The sequence below is a fragment of the Staurois parvus genome, unplaced genomic scaffold (genome assembly GCF_062004578.1).
Source record: "Staurois parvus isolate SC_StPar_1 unplaced genomic scaffold, SC_StPar_1.0 ptg000530l, whole genome shotgun sequence".
NCBI lineage: Eukaryota > Metazoa > Chordata > Amphibia > Anura > Ranidae > Staurois > Staurois parvus.
In genome coordinates this window covers 1,399,178-1,412,670 of record NW_028318326.1, presented here as the reverse complement: position 1 = coordinate 1,412,670, position 13,493 = coordinate 1,399,178, and the positions used below count along the sequence as shown (strand labels likewise).

General features: G+C 41.4%; 1 protein-coding gene and 1 long non-coding RNA gene across 10 annotated transcripts in view; one reads left to right on the top strand and one right to left on the bottom strand.

Annotated features, from left to right (window-relative positions):
* LOC149451568 (uncharacterized) overlaps nt 1-13,493 on the top strand; it is a 292,180-nt gene that overhangs the window by 20,324 nt on the left and 258,363 nt on the right. Inside the window, exon 1 of one of the 8 annotated variants that reach the window (XR_016315008.1) lies at nt 4,318-4,412. The exons of the other annotated variants lie outside the window; for them this stretch is intronic. This is a non-coding gene — a long non-coding RNA (uncharacterized LOC149451568). Of the gene's footprint in view, nt 1-4,317; nt 4,413-13,493 lie in introns of those variants that run through there. 8 annotated transcript variants of the gene reach the window in all.
* The window catches only part of CCDC141 (coiled-coil domain containing 141), a 218,145-nt gene that overhangs the window by 30,809 nt on the left and 173,843 nt on the right, over nt 1-13,493 (bottom strand). The window lies entirely within an intron of this gene.

Genomic DNA, 13,493 nt, shown 5'->3' with positions numbered 1-13,493 from the left:
AAACAGGTCACAAGCTGATATACATAAACAGGATAGGAATATACAAGAATAAATGAGACCCCATTCTAAAGACCCAAACAGTTCCATATGCCATCATCAAAACAGTATAATGAATGGGTGATGGTATAGTGAAAGATGAAATACAAACCCAATGAGCAGAAACAGTCAATATCATGGGCGGACTGACCATTTGGACACTACCCGAGGGCCCGGGGTCAGTAGGGGGCCCCATGAGATGCCCCGGTACCTTTTTCATAGGCTTTTTTGAGTTTTGGCCAGGACACAGGGGCCCCATGATCCCCTATTGCCTGGGGGCCCCATGAGATGTCAGTCTGCCCCTGGTCAATATTATATGAGTAGAATACATGAATATAAAAGAAATAGGTCTCCAATCACCCAGGGGGATATGTCAGCATAAGGAGGATTTTACCCTTGTGGAACTCAGAAGGGGCCGAAGGGAAGAAGAGCCACATAGAGAAACGAGTACAAAGTAAGCAGAAGGAGCTTAGATGTTGGGCAAGGGAGGTAAAATGTAAAAAAAAAAAAGGGTGGATTGGGGTGGAGGTGAGGATGGGGGGGTTGTGAGGTTTGGGAGTAAGAAGAGAAAGAAGCAAACATGACTATTGCCCTTATTTTATTCCATTGTATTTTATTTATTTCAGGTACTTATATAGCGCCATCAATTTACGCAGCGCTTTACATATATATATTGTACATTCACATCAGTCCCTAACCCTCAAGGGGTGTACAATCTAAGGTTCCTAATTACATACATACATACACATACTACCCTTGCTTCAGTTTTTTAAAACTTATTCCAAATGAACTAGTTAAAAGAAACCTTTAGGTTAGGTTTACACCGTTGCGTTTTGCAATGCACTTTCAGATTTGCAGAAAAGCACTACAGTCCATTTAACATTAGTTCCTATGGATCATGTTCACATCTATGCAGCTATACACTGGTGCATATTTTTGGAAAGGTGCAGGGACTTTTTTACATGCAGCATGGTGCATTTTTGGCTCCACTGACTTCAATGGAATCACATAAAAAATGCATGAAAAGCAAATGTACGTGCATTTTTGGCCTGGTGTCAGTGTGTTTCCTACATGACAACAAACAATATATGCTTGAAAGGGTATATACCAGTGTGCAGAGGGCCCTTCAGAATTCCTACATGACAACAGACACCTCCCCCAACATTAACGCATCCCGAAAATTAAAAATGCAGCAAAAATGTATGTGGGAAAAAATGCAAAATGGTCCTAAAATGCACCAGGATAAAAAATCATCTGTAACCTGCATAGGTGTGAACCTAGCCATATGAAGATAGTATGGAGGCTACAATTTTTAAACACTAGTTGCTTAGCTGTCTTGCTGATCTAGTGGCTTCAGTACTATCTGAAGCACTGGCCAAATACACTGCTCAAAAAAATTAAAGGAACACTTTGAAAACATCAGATCTCAAGGGGGTGGATATTTATACTGATATGGACTGGATAATGTGTTAGGAACATAAAGATGCCCCATTGTTTCATGGAAAGGAAAATTATCAACCTGCAGAGGACTGATTTCAAAGACACAAGTGAAAAAATGGTGCAGCAGGCTAGTCCATTTTGCTTAAATTTCATTGCAGGAACTCAAAATGCTACTCAGTAGTTTGTATGGCCCCCATGTGCTTGTATGCATGCCTGACAACATCGGGGCATGCTCCTAATGAGACAATGGATGGTGTCCTGGGGTATTTCCTCCCAGATCTGGACCTGAGCTCCTGGACAGTCTGAGGTGCAACCTGGTGGCGTTGGATGGACCGAAACATGATATACCATCGGTGTTCTATTGTATTTAGGTTAAGCTAGCGTGGGGGCCATTCAATGGTATCAATTCCTTAATCCTCCAGGAACTGTCTGCATACTCTTGCCATATGAGGCTGGGCATTGTTGTGCACCAGGAAGAACCCAGGACCCACTGCACCAGCGTAGGGTCTGACAATGGGTCCAAGGATTTCATCCCAATACCTAATGGCAGTCAGGATGCCATTGTGTAGCCTGTAGAGGTCTGTGCTTCCCTCAATGGATATGCCTCCCCAGACCATCACAGACCCACCGCCAAAACGGTCATGCTGAACGATGTTACACGCAATATATCGTTCTCCATGGCTTCTCCAGACCCTTTCACATCTGTCAAATGTGGTCAGGGTGAACCTGCTGAAAAAGCACAGGGTGCCAGTGGCGGACCTGCCAATTGTGGTGTTCAATGGCAAATGCCAATCGAGCTCTACAGTGTCGGGCAGTGAACACGGGACCCACTAGAGGACTTGAGCCCTCAGGCCACCATCATGAAGTCTGTTTCTGATTGTTTGGTCAGAGACGTTCACACCAGTGGCCTGCTGGAGGTCATTTTGTAGGGCTCTGGCAGTGCTCATCCTGTTCCTCCTTGCACAAAGGAGTAGATATCGTTCCTGTTGATGGATTAAGGACCTTCTATGGCCCTGTCCAGCTCTCCTAGATTAACTGCCTGTCTCCTGGAATCTCATCCATGCTCTTGAGGCTGTGCTGGAAGACACAGCAAACCTCCTGACAATGGTAAGTATTGGTGTGCCATCCTGGAGGAATTGGACTGCTTGTACAACCTCTATGGGGTCCAGGATCATGCTCATGCTACCAGTAGTGACACTGACCCTAGCCAAATGCAAAACTAGTGATAAACAGTCAGAAAAGATGAGTAGGGAAAAAAATGTCAGTGGCCTCCACCTGTAAAACTATTCCTCTTTTGGGGGTTGTCTCATTGTTAACCATCTACTGCACCTGTTGTTAATTTTATTAACACCAAAGCAGATGAAACAACCCCCTCCGCTGTTTAACTAACCAGATCAATATCCCAGGAGTTTAATTGACTTGATGCTATACTCTGATTAAAAAGTGTTCCTTTAGTTTTTAGGAGCAGAGTATAAGGTTCCAGTTTACGAGTACTTTCCATGCTTACTGTGATTCAGTGACTCAAGATGAATTGAAGCAAGAGGCAGTGGGGGTTATTTGCTAAAACTGGAGTGAACAAGCTGAAGTTAGAAGCTGATTGGCTACCATGAGCACCATTTATTGTAAATGCACTCTGCTGCAATGTACAGTAGGACCCAAAGCACACCAAGACATATACCCTGAATTCTGGTGCACTCTGTTGTTAAAAAAGATTCATGGACATTTTTTCATTCATTGTGATGCTTTGGCAGCCCATTTATTATGAACGGGCTGCCTGAACACAAAACATGTAGCATGTGCCATAACGTACAATAACATGTACATTAATACACCGCAACAAAACACATAAATGTAAATGGGTCCGCATACTGTTCCATGTGTGGATAAACACCTGAAGCAGTATTCTGACATTAGTAAAGGTATAGAAGCCACAACTGGCTGTAAATGCAGCCAGTCCTCAAGAAATCACATGGAACTGTGCTGTAAACTACAAACTATTGAACTTGTGCCTTATACCCACAATGCACAGTAAATCATAGCATCTCAATTTCTTCTGAGCTATAACCTGGTTAGAGATAGAGAGTGCCTCTCTTAAATAATAAATACATTGTTAAAATGGTCTTAACAAACTAATAATGCTTTATAGCAGCTGTGGCTCCAGCCCACAATTTTGGTAGTTCTGTGCAGGTGCTGGAAACATAAGTGGGGGAGCTGATGGGCCATGCGTAGCGCTGCTTTGCGTACATGGGCTTGTCCAAATGGTGGTTGTGCCCAAAACTGGGCATGACCAAAACAAGTGTTCTTCCTGGTCTATAGCTTGTAGTGTGCCACTGTTCCCCGTTTGTATAGACTAAATAGGGCCTGAAGAGATTGTAGAAAGTAAAATGACCATCACTGGGGCCAGCAATAAGAGCCCCAGCAGTTGAGCTGTGTTTTTATGGCCCCCAACTGCCAACGGTTTTAGCTGCATAGACAGTGGCTGGGGGTGTACACATGCTGTGGCCGTGATGCTCTGTATCATGGTAGGAATTATACCCCCTGTTGCTTTTGGCAGGTGCCATCACCCACTGAGCGCAAGCCGTTCAAGTGAATGGGGCTGCTTTGCTGTGGTGCACTACTGCAGGGTTCAAGTGGATTGAAAGGCTGAAAGTGTTTTACCATCATGCATTCTATGCAAGCATTCTTTCAGTGTGCAGCATTCCCCTCCCCCCTTGTCCCCTTAATACTTACCTGAGCCCCATTTTGAACCAGCGATGTGTACGAGAGCAGTGGCTCTCTCTTATATCTCTCCTCATTGGCTCAAACACAGCAATAGGATGACTGACTAAAAGCAAGAGATACCACAGATCCCTCCTTCCCTGTGCTGGCCGAGATGCTGGAGTGACATTATCCAGCCCTGCATCCGACTGCTGTGTGCCGTTCTCCTGACATTAAAGGTTAGACACAAACCCTTCATAGTGTACACAGAGGGGCAGGTTGGGGGGGGGGGCAGGAGCGCTGCTCACTTCAGAAGCTGGGTCTGCCTGTAGTCATTATGACATGCAGGAGACCCGGTCGGGACTGCAAAGTGTGAGCTTTTTCAAGGAGCTGCCCATGGGGGTGCTATGAGAAATGTTGGGAGTGCTATAGCACCCCCAAGCACCTACCTGGTGCCACCCCTGCTTTATAGGTGCTGGCAATATGGTACAAAGGTAGCCACTGTAGCGAATATATTTCACTATGCTAATAAATCCACCAGTGCTACTGTTATTATTACCTAAATTAAGATATTGTAGAGTAAAAACATCTTTATAACACAGAAAATCATTAAACACAGGATCCACGCTGCAGCAAAGTTACATTGAGAATAAGGACATCTATGATCTGTAAGCATTTCTTTGAAGGAATTTCCACCCTCTAACTGGTGACAGGTTTCCTAAAATATCCCTTCAATACATTTAAAATGATTTGTAGACAAGCAGATAAAACCTACATATTTGCACAGACATGTCATGCTTGCACTTATAGACGGCTCAAAGACAGGCAGAGATCTCTCCTGGAACTTGGGTGGTTAGATATCTTCCTCTTCTTAAACTAACCACTCACTGTCAGAAGCTGATGCCTTTATTTTCTCAACTCAGACAACCAACACATGTGGCACATGGAAGGGTAAAACGTGGGGGTGATTTACTAAAGGCAAATTGACTGTGCACTTTGCAAAGTGCAGCTGCACTCTGCAGGAGCAATTGCTCCAAAGCTTAGTAAATAATCAGAAGCTCTGCTGACTTCCATCATCCAATCATGTGCAAGCAAAAATGCTGTTTTTTGTTTTCCTTGCATGTGATTGGGTATTCTTTGCAAAGCGAAGCTTTACCTCCTGTACTAAGCTCTAGAGCAACTGTACTTTGAAAAGTGCACAGTCTATTTGCCTTTATTAAATCAACCCCAAGGTGTCCTTTATGAAAAAAAGGCAATTGGGTTGATTTACTAAAGGCAAATAGACTGCGTACTTTGCAAAGTGCAGTTGCTCCAGAGCTTAGTAAATGAGTTTCTGCTCATTTACTAAGCTCTGGAGCAACTGCTCTTGCAGAATGCAACTGCAAAGTGAACAGTCTATTTGACTAATAGTAAATCAACCCCAATAATTTACACCAGGTCATGCACAGATTTTTACCAATGTTGGTAAATCTCTGCATGAGATAACAAGTACCTCTGATAATCACTAATTCTGTATACCCTTACCCTTGTTAACCCTTTAACAGCTCAGTTGTTGCAAGCAATGTTTAAATCTGTAGCACTGTTTGCATAATATTATTGGTATGTAATCATTCTTATAGGTTATAGGAACCTGGAGCATTGACAGGCTGCTTGTTCTGACTGCAAAGATCACACTTTTGTCAAGGCCAATGGTCCCAAAACCAAGATCTATTTTTTAAACCATTTAAATACTTGCCACTGGCATTCACCCAGATTTCTACATATTCCTGATATGTGCCTGCTGTACCATGTTCTTGTATGAGTAAGTATCCTGGTCTCTTTGTTTTGCTTCCTCTGTGTGAAATACCTGGTGTTCCTGCCGGTCACTTTGTATTCCTATCAAAAACTGACCACACTAGGTCGGTTATTTACCTGTGCTGGGAACTCAGTGTGCCCTCCTTCAATGATCAGACTTGTTCTGACTCCCCCCCCCACCCCCACTGCACAGCTATTCACTGGGAAGATCAGTATGCTGCTGTTTCTCCACCCTTAGCATGCAGCTGAGAACAGAGGGTATGTGATCACTTATTAAAAAAATGGGGGGAAGGTATTTATATATTTTTTAATATCTATACATAGATGTGTTGCCTTTCATTTCAATTTTATACTGAATGGAATGTTTTACAGGGGTTTACATATACTTTAACAGAATGAGCTTTTAAAAAGGACCTAGAACATCTTTTTGCAACAGAATATGAAAGGCTGAATCAACACACCACCTCTTGTACTGTATTCCACACTTATGAGGAATTTTGAAATATGGCATCTCTATAAATATAATTCCTTATCGTTTCAGTTATGGTGGGGAGAGGTGGAATATATTCCTAATTCCCCAACCACTCCCTTGGATCCTTTTAACATTCTCCTTCTCATTCCAACCCTCCATCCTAACTTTATTCCTCTCCTCCATATCCTTACCCATCTCCTTGTAAATTCTAACAATATTCTATACCCCTCCCCCCCACCTTTCCTAGATGAAACATACTATGGCAACACTGGACAACCTCTTATTAGGATACAATATCACTGCTTCTTGGACAGGCAAAAAGAGAAGTTACAGCATACTAATACTGAATAATTTAAGTAACTGTACTTAGACACAAATGGTGGACATGCCCCTCCATACATCACATTTATATTTGCAACTATGTGTCTTTTGAATGATACTCTACAACATACATTAATATGTGAATATGTAGATTACTGAAATAGTTTCTTTTGTTTTGTATATCAAAAACCTAATAAAATCCAAACTAAAACCTAAAGACATTTATTTAGTAAACTTATTTCAAGTTGGGTCACCTATTTCTCAGTTTGGAAACCTAAAAAAAATATAAAGTGGAGCAGAAAAGGCTAAGAAAGCTTTGAAAATAAACCTTGAGTTACAGATTCCTGTTGTATGAGTGTACTGAAAGAATGAGCAGCAGCAATTGGATTTTCAAGGGTTATCTAACGCTCCAAATCTACTGGAAACCACTTTTCTTCCTGTGGATAGGGCAAGTCTGAAGTCAATGACAACTGCATAATTCAGAAGGAGAGTTTACATAGAAAAGAATATATCAGATAGGACAAGGAATAGATTTTTTTCAACAGAGCCACAATAATTTTTACAGTCTTGAGTACAGGGTCACCTATGGAGACTTTACCAAAGTAGGAAGATCTAAGTACTGTAAGTGGTTGATGCGTTTCTATTGACTTTTTAACTCTAGAGTGCTGTTCTGTGCTCTGTAGTCTGGCCACCAATTGAAGCCTATTTCTAATCCAGTGTGTTATACAAGTTAGCAGGAATGCAGGCAGTTTTTAGACTTGCCATTCTTTGGCTGGACTCCAAGTGCTACATGCTAATAGAGGCACTTAGAAATATGTAATCCAACAATCCGTGACAGGTACAGTGACCAGACAAAAGAGTGATTGTGAAGCAAGTTCATTAGACTATTTATTTTATATTTTAAAGGCAGTATTGGTAAAGCTTTAACAGCCCCATTCAGAAAATGAAAGATGGTCTCATTATCAAAGTGTTATTGTATACCAACTGTGCCTCTGCTCATCCATACAGAGTGTACCTTGTGCAATTAATAATTTTGCTCTATGCCACTGCACACAGAATGCTGCTGTAAAGACATGGCTGGCAGGGGGAAGGAGGGGATTAAAAGTCTAAATATAATTTAAAGAAATGAGAACCTACTGCGGTTACAGAAGCTGACATTTGGCCTGCACTTTCTAAGCTCCAGCTTACAGATGGTCCACACGCCATCAACTGTATAACATGAACAAAACACACTGCATTTTTTAAAATGAAATTTTAAGTTGATTGTCAGGGTTCTTATTCTGAAAAATCGTCTGTCTTCTAGCCCAAAGCAGTTTTCTGCTTTGGTGTGGAAAATTAAATAGAAAGTAAAAAGGTTTTTTTATATATATATATATATATATATATATATATATATATATATATACATACACACGTGAACACACACATGCACATACATATGCACTCAGGGCTTTTTTCTCAGAGAATAGGTGCAGGAACTCTCCCTTTCCACATCACTCCTTGTCTCTGCCCCCTACCCACCCCTGAGCACTGTTCCTTGGTTCTACCGTCTACCCACCTCCCAGTGCCTTTTTATAGAATACGGAACCAAGCATCATTTTGCATTGTAATTTGTATAGAACTTGTAAATGATAACAAGAAAACAGTAGGATAGATTCCCTGTAGTCAGCAACAGTAGACTCCCAGCAACAACAGGTCCCCCCAACAACAATAAATCTCCCCAGCAACAATAGACCCCCTTACAACAATAGATTACCCCCACCCAGCAATAATAGACCACCCACAACAAAATACCCCATAGCAAGAATTAGACCCCAAACAGCAATGGGTCTCCCCTCAGCCAGCATCAATAGATTGTCTAGCAGTCATCAACAATAGACCCCTCTGTCAACAGCAGATATATATATATATATATATATACATACATATACACACACACACAAACATACAGTGATTTAAAAAAGTCTACACACACCTGTTAAAAATGTCAGGTTTCTGTGATGTAAAAAAATTAGACAAAGATAAATCATTTCAGAACTTTTTTCCACCTTTAATGTGACCTATAAACTGTACAGCTCAGTGGAACAATAAACTGAAATCTTTTAGGTGGAGGGAAGTAAAAATAAAAAACTAAAATAATTTGGTTGAATAAGTGTGCACACCGTTAAACTAATACTTTGTTGAAGCACCTTTTGATTTTATTACAGCACTCAGTCTTTTTGGGTATGAGTCTACCAGCATGGCACATCTTGACTTTGCAATATTTGTCCACTCTTCCTTACATAAACACTCCAAATCTGTAAGATTCCGAGGGCAATCTTACAGATCACCCCACAGATTTTCGATCAAATTCAGGTCTGGGCTCTGGCTGGGCCCCTTCAAAACTTTAATCTTCTTCTGGTGAAGCCATTCCTTTGTTGATTTGGATGTATGCTTTGGGTTGTTGACATGCTGAAAGATGAAGTTCCTCTTCATGTTCAGCTTTCTAGCAGAAGCCTGAAGGTTTTGTGCCAATATTGACTGGTATTTAGAACTGTTCATAATTCCCTGTACCTTGACTAAGGCCCCAGTTCCAGCTGAAGAAAAACAGCCCCAAAAGCATGATGCTGCCACCACCATGCTTTACTGTGGGTATGGTGTTCTTTTGGTGATGTGCAGTGTTGTTTTTGTGCCAAACATATCTTTTGGACTTCAGATGTGTTTTTGCAAAATTTAGCCAGGCTTGGATGTTTTTCTTCATACGAAAAGGCTTCCATCTTGCCACTCTATCCCATAGCCCAGACATATGAAGAATATGGGAGATTGTTGTCACATGTACCACACAGCCAGTACTTGCCAGATATTCCTGCAGCTCCTTTAATGTTGCTCTAGGCCTCTTGGCAGCCTTCCAGACCAGTTTTCTTCTCGTCTTTTCATCAATTTTGGAGGGACTTCCTATTTAACATTATTTTGAATGTGATTGCTTAATTCTGAACACAACAACATTAACAGTTATAAGAGGGTGTGCACACTTATACAACCACATTATTTAAATTTTTTATGTTTACTCCCCCCCTAAAAAGAGTCAGTTTGTTGTTCAATTGAGTTGTACAGGTTTATAGGTCACATTAAAGGTGGAAAAAGTTCTGAAATTATTTATCTTTGTCTCATTTTTTTTACATCACAGAAACCTGACATTTTAACAGGGGTGTGTAGACTTTTTATATCCACTGTATATGTACTATATATAAAGTGAGGCCCTACCTTGAAGTATTATGGATGGTGTGTTCGTTGTTTCTCACACACTAAAGCTATCCATACATTATACAATCTGATTGCACAAACTCATTTTACCAAAAATATGTCAAATGAGGACAAACCTAAACAATCAGTTTATGGTAGACCTAAAGGACATTATACAATCATTTTGTATAGTGTACGGTCAGCCTAAACGGTAAGGGGGCTCCAGGATTTATGGCGACTGCAGAGAAAGCAAACTTTTTGCTTTCTCAGGATCTTAAAAACTGCTGTTCTGGGTCCTGCTGCCTTGGAGCCTTGTAGAGCTTTGAGTAGGGCACAGCCTCCTTTCTAGTACAACATCTTACCTGGGAGTTAGACCTTATTATTGTCTCAGCTATCCACAGATCTTTATATATGTAAACTGACTGATGCTGAGAGCTCTCACTGTGGGAGTCTGCTGCTGGGTGAAAAGACTGCCTGCAGACAGAATGCTAAAATTGTACAAGTTCTCCCTGTTTGTGTTGAAGGACCCATTAGTGGGGCACCATGTTAGGCAGAAACTGACCTAAATTTAGTTAGTGTCTCAGACCAGCAGGTGTTTTGTTTGCATTATGCTATGGATTTGCTCTAGCATTAAAAGTGTGTTTGTTTACTGCCCTGCTGAAAAAGGGCAGGACAAACCTGTTTGGACTATTCCTGGTAGCCCCTGTCTCATGCATGGTTTACCGCTGTCAATACCTGGAGAGCATTTCCCCCTTACAACCTGATGCTTGGATGTAGACAGTGCCTTAAAGATACAGACACATATTGTTGAACAAATGGAGGAGCTTTTAAAACATCTTATACTCCCAAAACTAACCAGTAATAGTGCAATGTTTCCAAACATTAACTACTCATCTACTACAAGAGGTGAAGTCCTTAACCCCCCAACAGATACAATATCTGACAGAAACCCTTGAGGCCTCCTTAGTGTGACAGCGGCAAGTGAACCTGCCCATACAGTGACAGATACTGGCCCTGTGTAGAGAGGCAGCTGTTGGAACAGGGGCAGCTGGTGCAGTGTGCTATCGGGAAATTGTCCTTAGAGTATGATGTTGAAGCCTACCATGGCATCTTTAAAAGAGTTGTTGAACATGGGCTACCTGAGAAGCAGTGGACTAATGTGTTAGCATGGAAGAACAGCAAACGGCCTACCTTGACTTACAATTTTAGGATGCCAAAGAAGTTCTAAAGTAAAAGAGGAAACATCAGCCACGCTTGAGCTTTCCATGGCTGGCCTAGTGCATTGTGTGTTCACAAGGGAATAGGACCTGGGGAAGCCCAGGATGTCCCTGATGTATGATTTGCTCCACCATACAAAGACGTGGTATCAAGCAGAAGTGCTCAAGCCTGCTTAGATTGTGGAACGAGTTATCTGGTATCTTATGGAAGTAAATGCAACTTCTGGATATGGAAGAGTATGTGACTTATTCTGTGACAGTGCTGGGTCAATCTGTAATGTCACATTGAGAATCTATATTCCTGTTCATGCTGCGACTCACAGCTTACACAGGGCTTTCCTGCACTGCTGGTGGCTGAAGGCTGGAGGTCCAAATGAAAGTAGATGCTGCTAGGGAGGGTTACAGTCTGCTTTGCATTGACAAAGTACAGGATCACTTTAAAAGGTGTATCTAGCTATAAAGACAAATATACAGATCAAAGACATTTATAGAAATCATTCGATCTTCTAAATGATCAGTAAGCTATACCAGCGATCTCAGCTGTCCACCTAGCTTTTGCTATAAGTCTACAAATTTGAAGTTGAGAGCACTTTTCCAATCTTTAATTCTACAGATTATGTGTCACTGCCCCGTCTCCTGTCTTATCTGTAGAAAATACTAGAGAATCTCACCACACTCAGGACATCCACTATGAGCTCTCTTACTGCTACTGGGCACTCTATGTTTTTTCATTTCTTGTTCATCTGACAGGACAGCCTCCAAAAACCTGTACTTACCACCAAATAGCAGACTGTTCCTATTAGTCAAGGATCCAACACTTCTTGCGCTGCATCTTTACCTCCCCCCCTGCCTCTTCTACATTCCTATTGGTCAGTGAAATGTCAGGCAGTGTTTAGTTTGTGCTTGAGCCCCAGTTCACATACTGTATATGCGGTATGGGAAACACAGCGAATCCTTTACGTTTCCTGCACCACATTGAAATCGCATAACATTCATGTGATAAGCTTTGGGTTTCAATTAGAAACAAAACAGCTTTCAAAATGCAGTGCGATTGCTTAAACAGGATCACAAGGATGTGAACACCCATGCCATCTGATGTCAGAGTGGCAAAACAAAAGATGCCTGTACCTTTTTCATGCGGGTGCGGTGCGATTTGAGTCATACAAAATTAATGTGCTCAATCACACTGCAAAGAATCGCATGTGATTTGAATAGGAACATGGTGTGATTCCTATCCGAGTCACATGCGGTGACCTGCACCGCACAAGTGTGAACCCAGGCTTTGAGTCCGGCTCCCAGGAAAATAACTGTGCAATGGCCTGACATTAAAACGAAACTTCACTCTATTAACAATGGCTATTTTTAGTCCTTATGCTGCTAGCATTTGTGAACAGATAGGAAAGTACATCATATTTACTTGTTTTAAACTTTTTTGTTTACATTTTGTTGCATTGCGTTCAATAGACTTCAATTATGATGCTGCAGAAAACGCATGTAGTGCATTTTTTGACACGCATTTCATGTGTTTTGCATTTTTAATCTTCCCAGCAACAAGTTGTCCCCAAAAAAAGCATAAAAAATGCAAAATGCATCAAAAAACATGCCAAAAACACACGTGCACAAATGCACTGCAGAAAAGGACAAAACGCAAACTGCATTGGTGTGAACCAGGCCTTATAGTGCAGGACAGTCACTCAGGAGTCACTAGTGATCCTGGTGCTAGGGAGAGGCATCACCCACTCACTGTTGAAAATGCTGCAGAATGTAGCGAAGGAACCGCATCTCAGCCTATCAAGTGACACGTGAGTATTTCTTGACCTTGTTAAGTCCTGTATAGCAATCCTGTCAGTAGTGTCAAGATTGGTATTGTGATATCCATCTTTGTAAATAAGAAGCACAGCCTGACTTTTTAAACAAATAGGGAATATGGCAAGTCCTAAGCTATGCTATATAGAGAAAGTTATTTAAAACACTTGGTAACAATATTATTATTATTATACAGGATTTATATAGCACCAACAGTTTGCTCAGCGCTTTACATTATAGCGGGAGACAATACAGTAACAATACAGTTCAATACAAGAGGGATTTGAGGGCCCTGCTCCTTGGAGCTTACAATCTAGGAGGGAGGGGTTAGTATTACAAAAGGTAGTAACTGTGGGGGATGGACTGGTTGAAAGAGTAGACGATTCCAGTATTAGCTGAGGGCAGGATAGGCTTCCCTGAAGAGATAGGTTTTCAGGGATCGCCTAAAAGTGAGCAGAGTAGGCGATAGTCTGATAGATTAGGGTAGA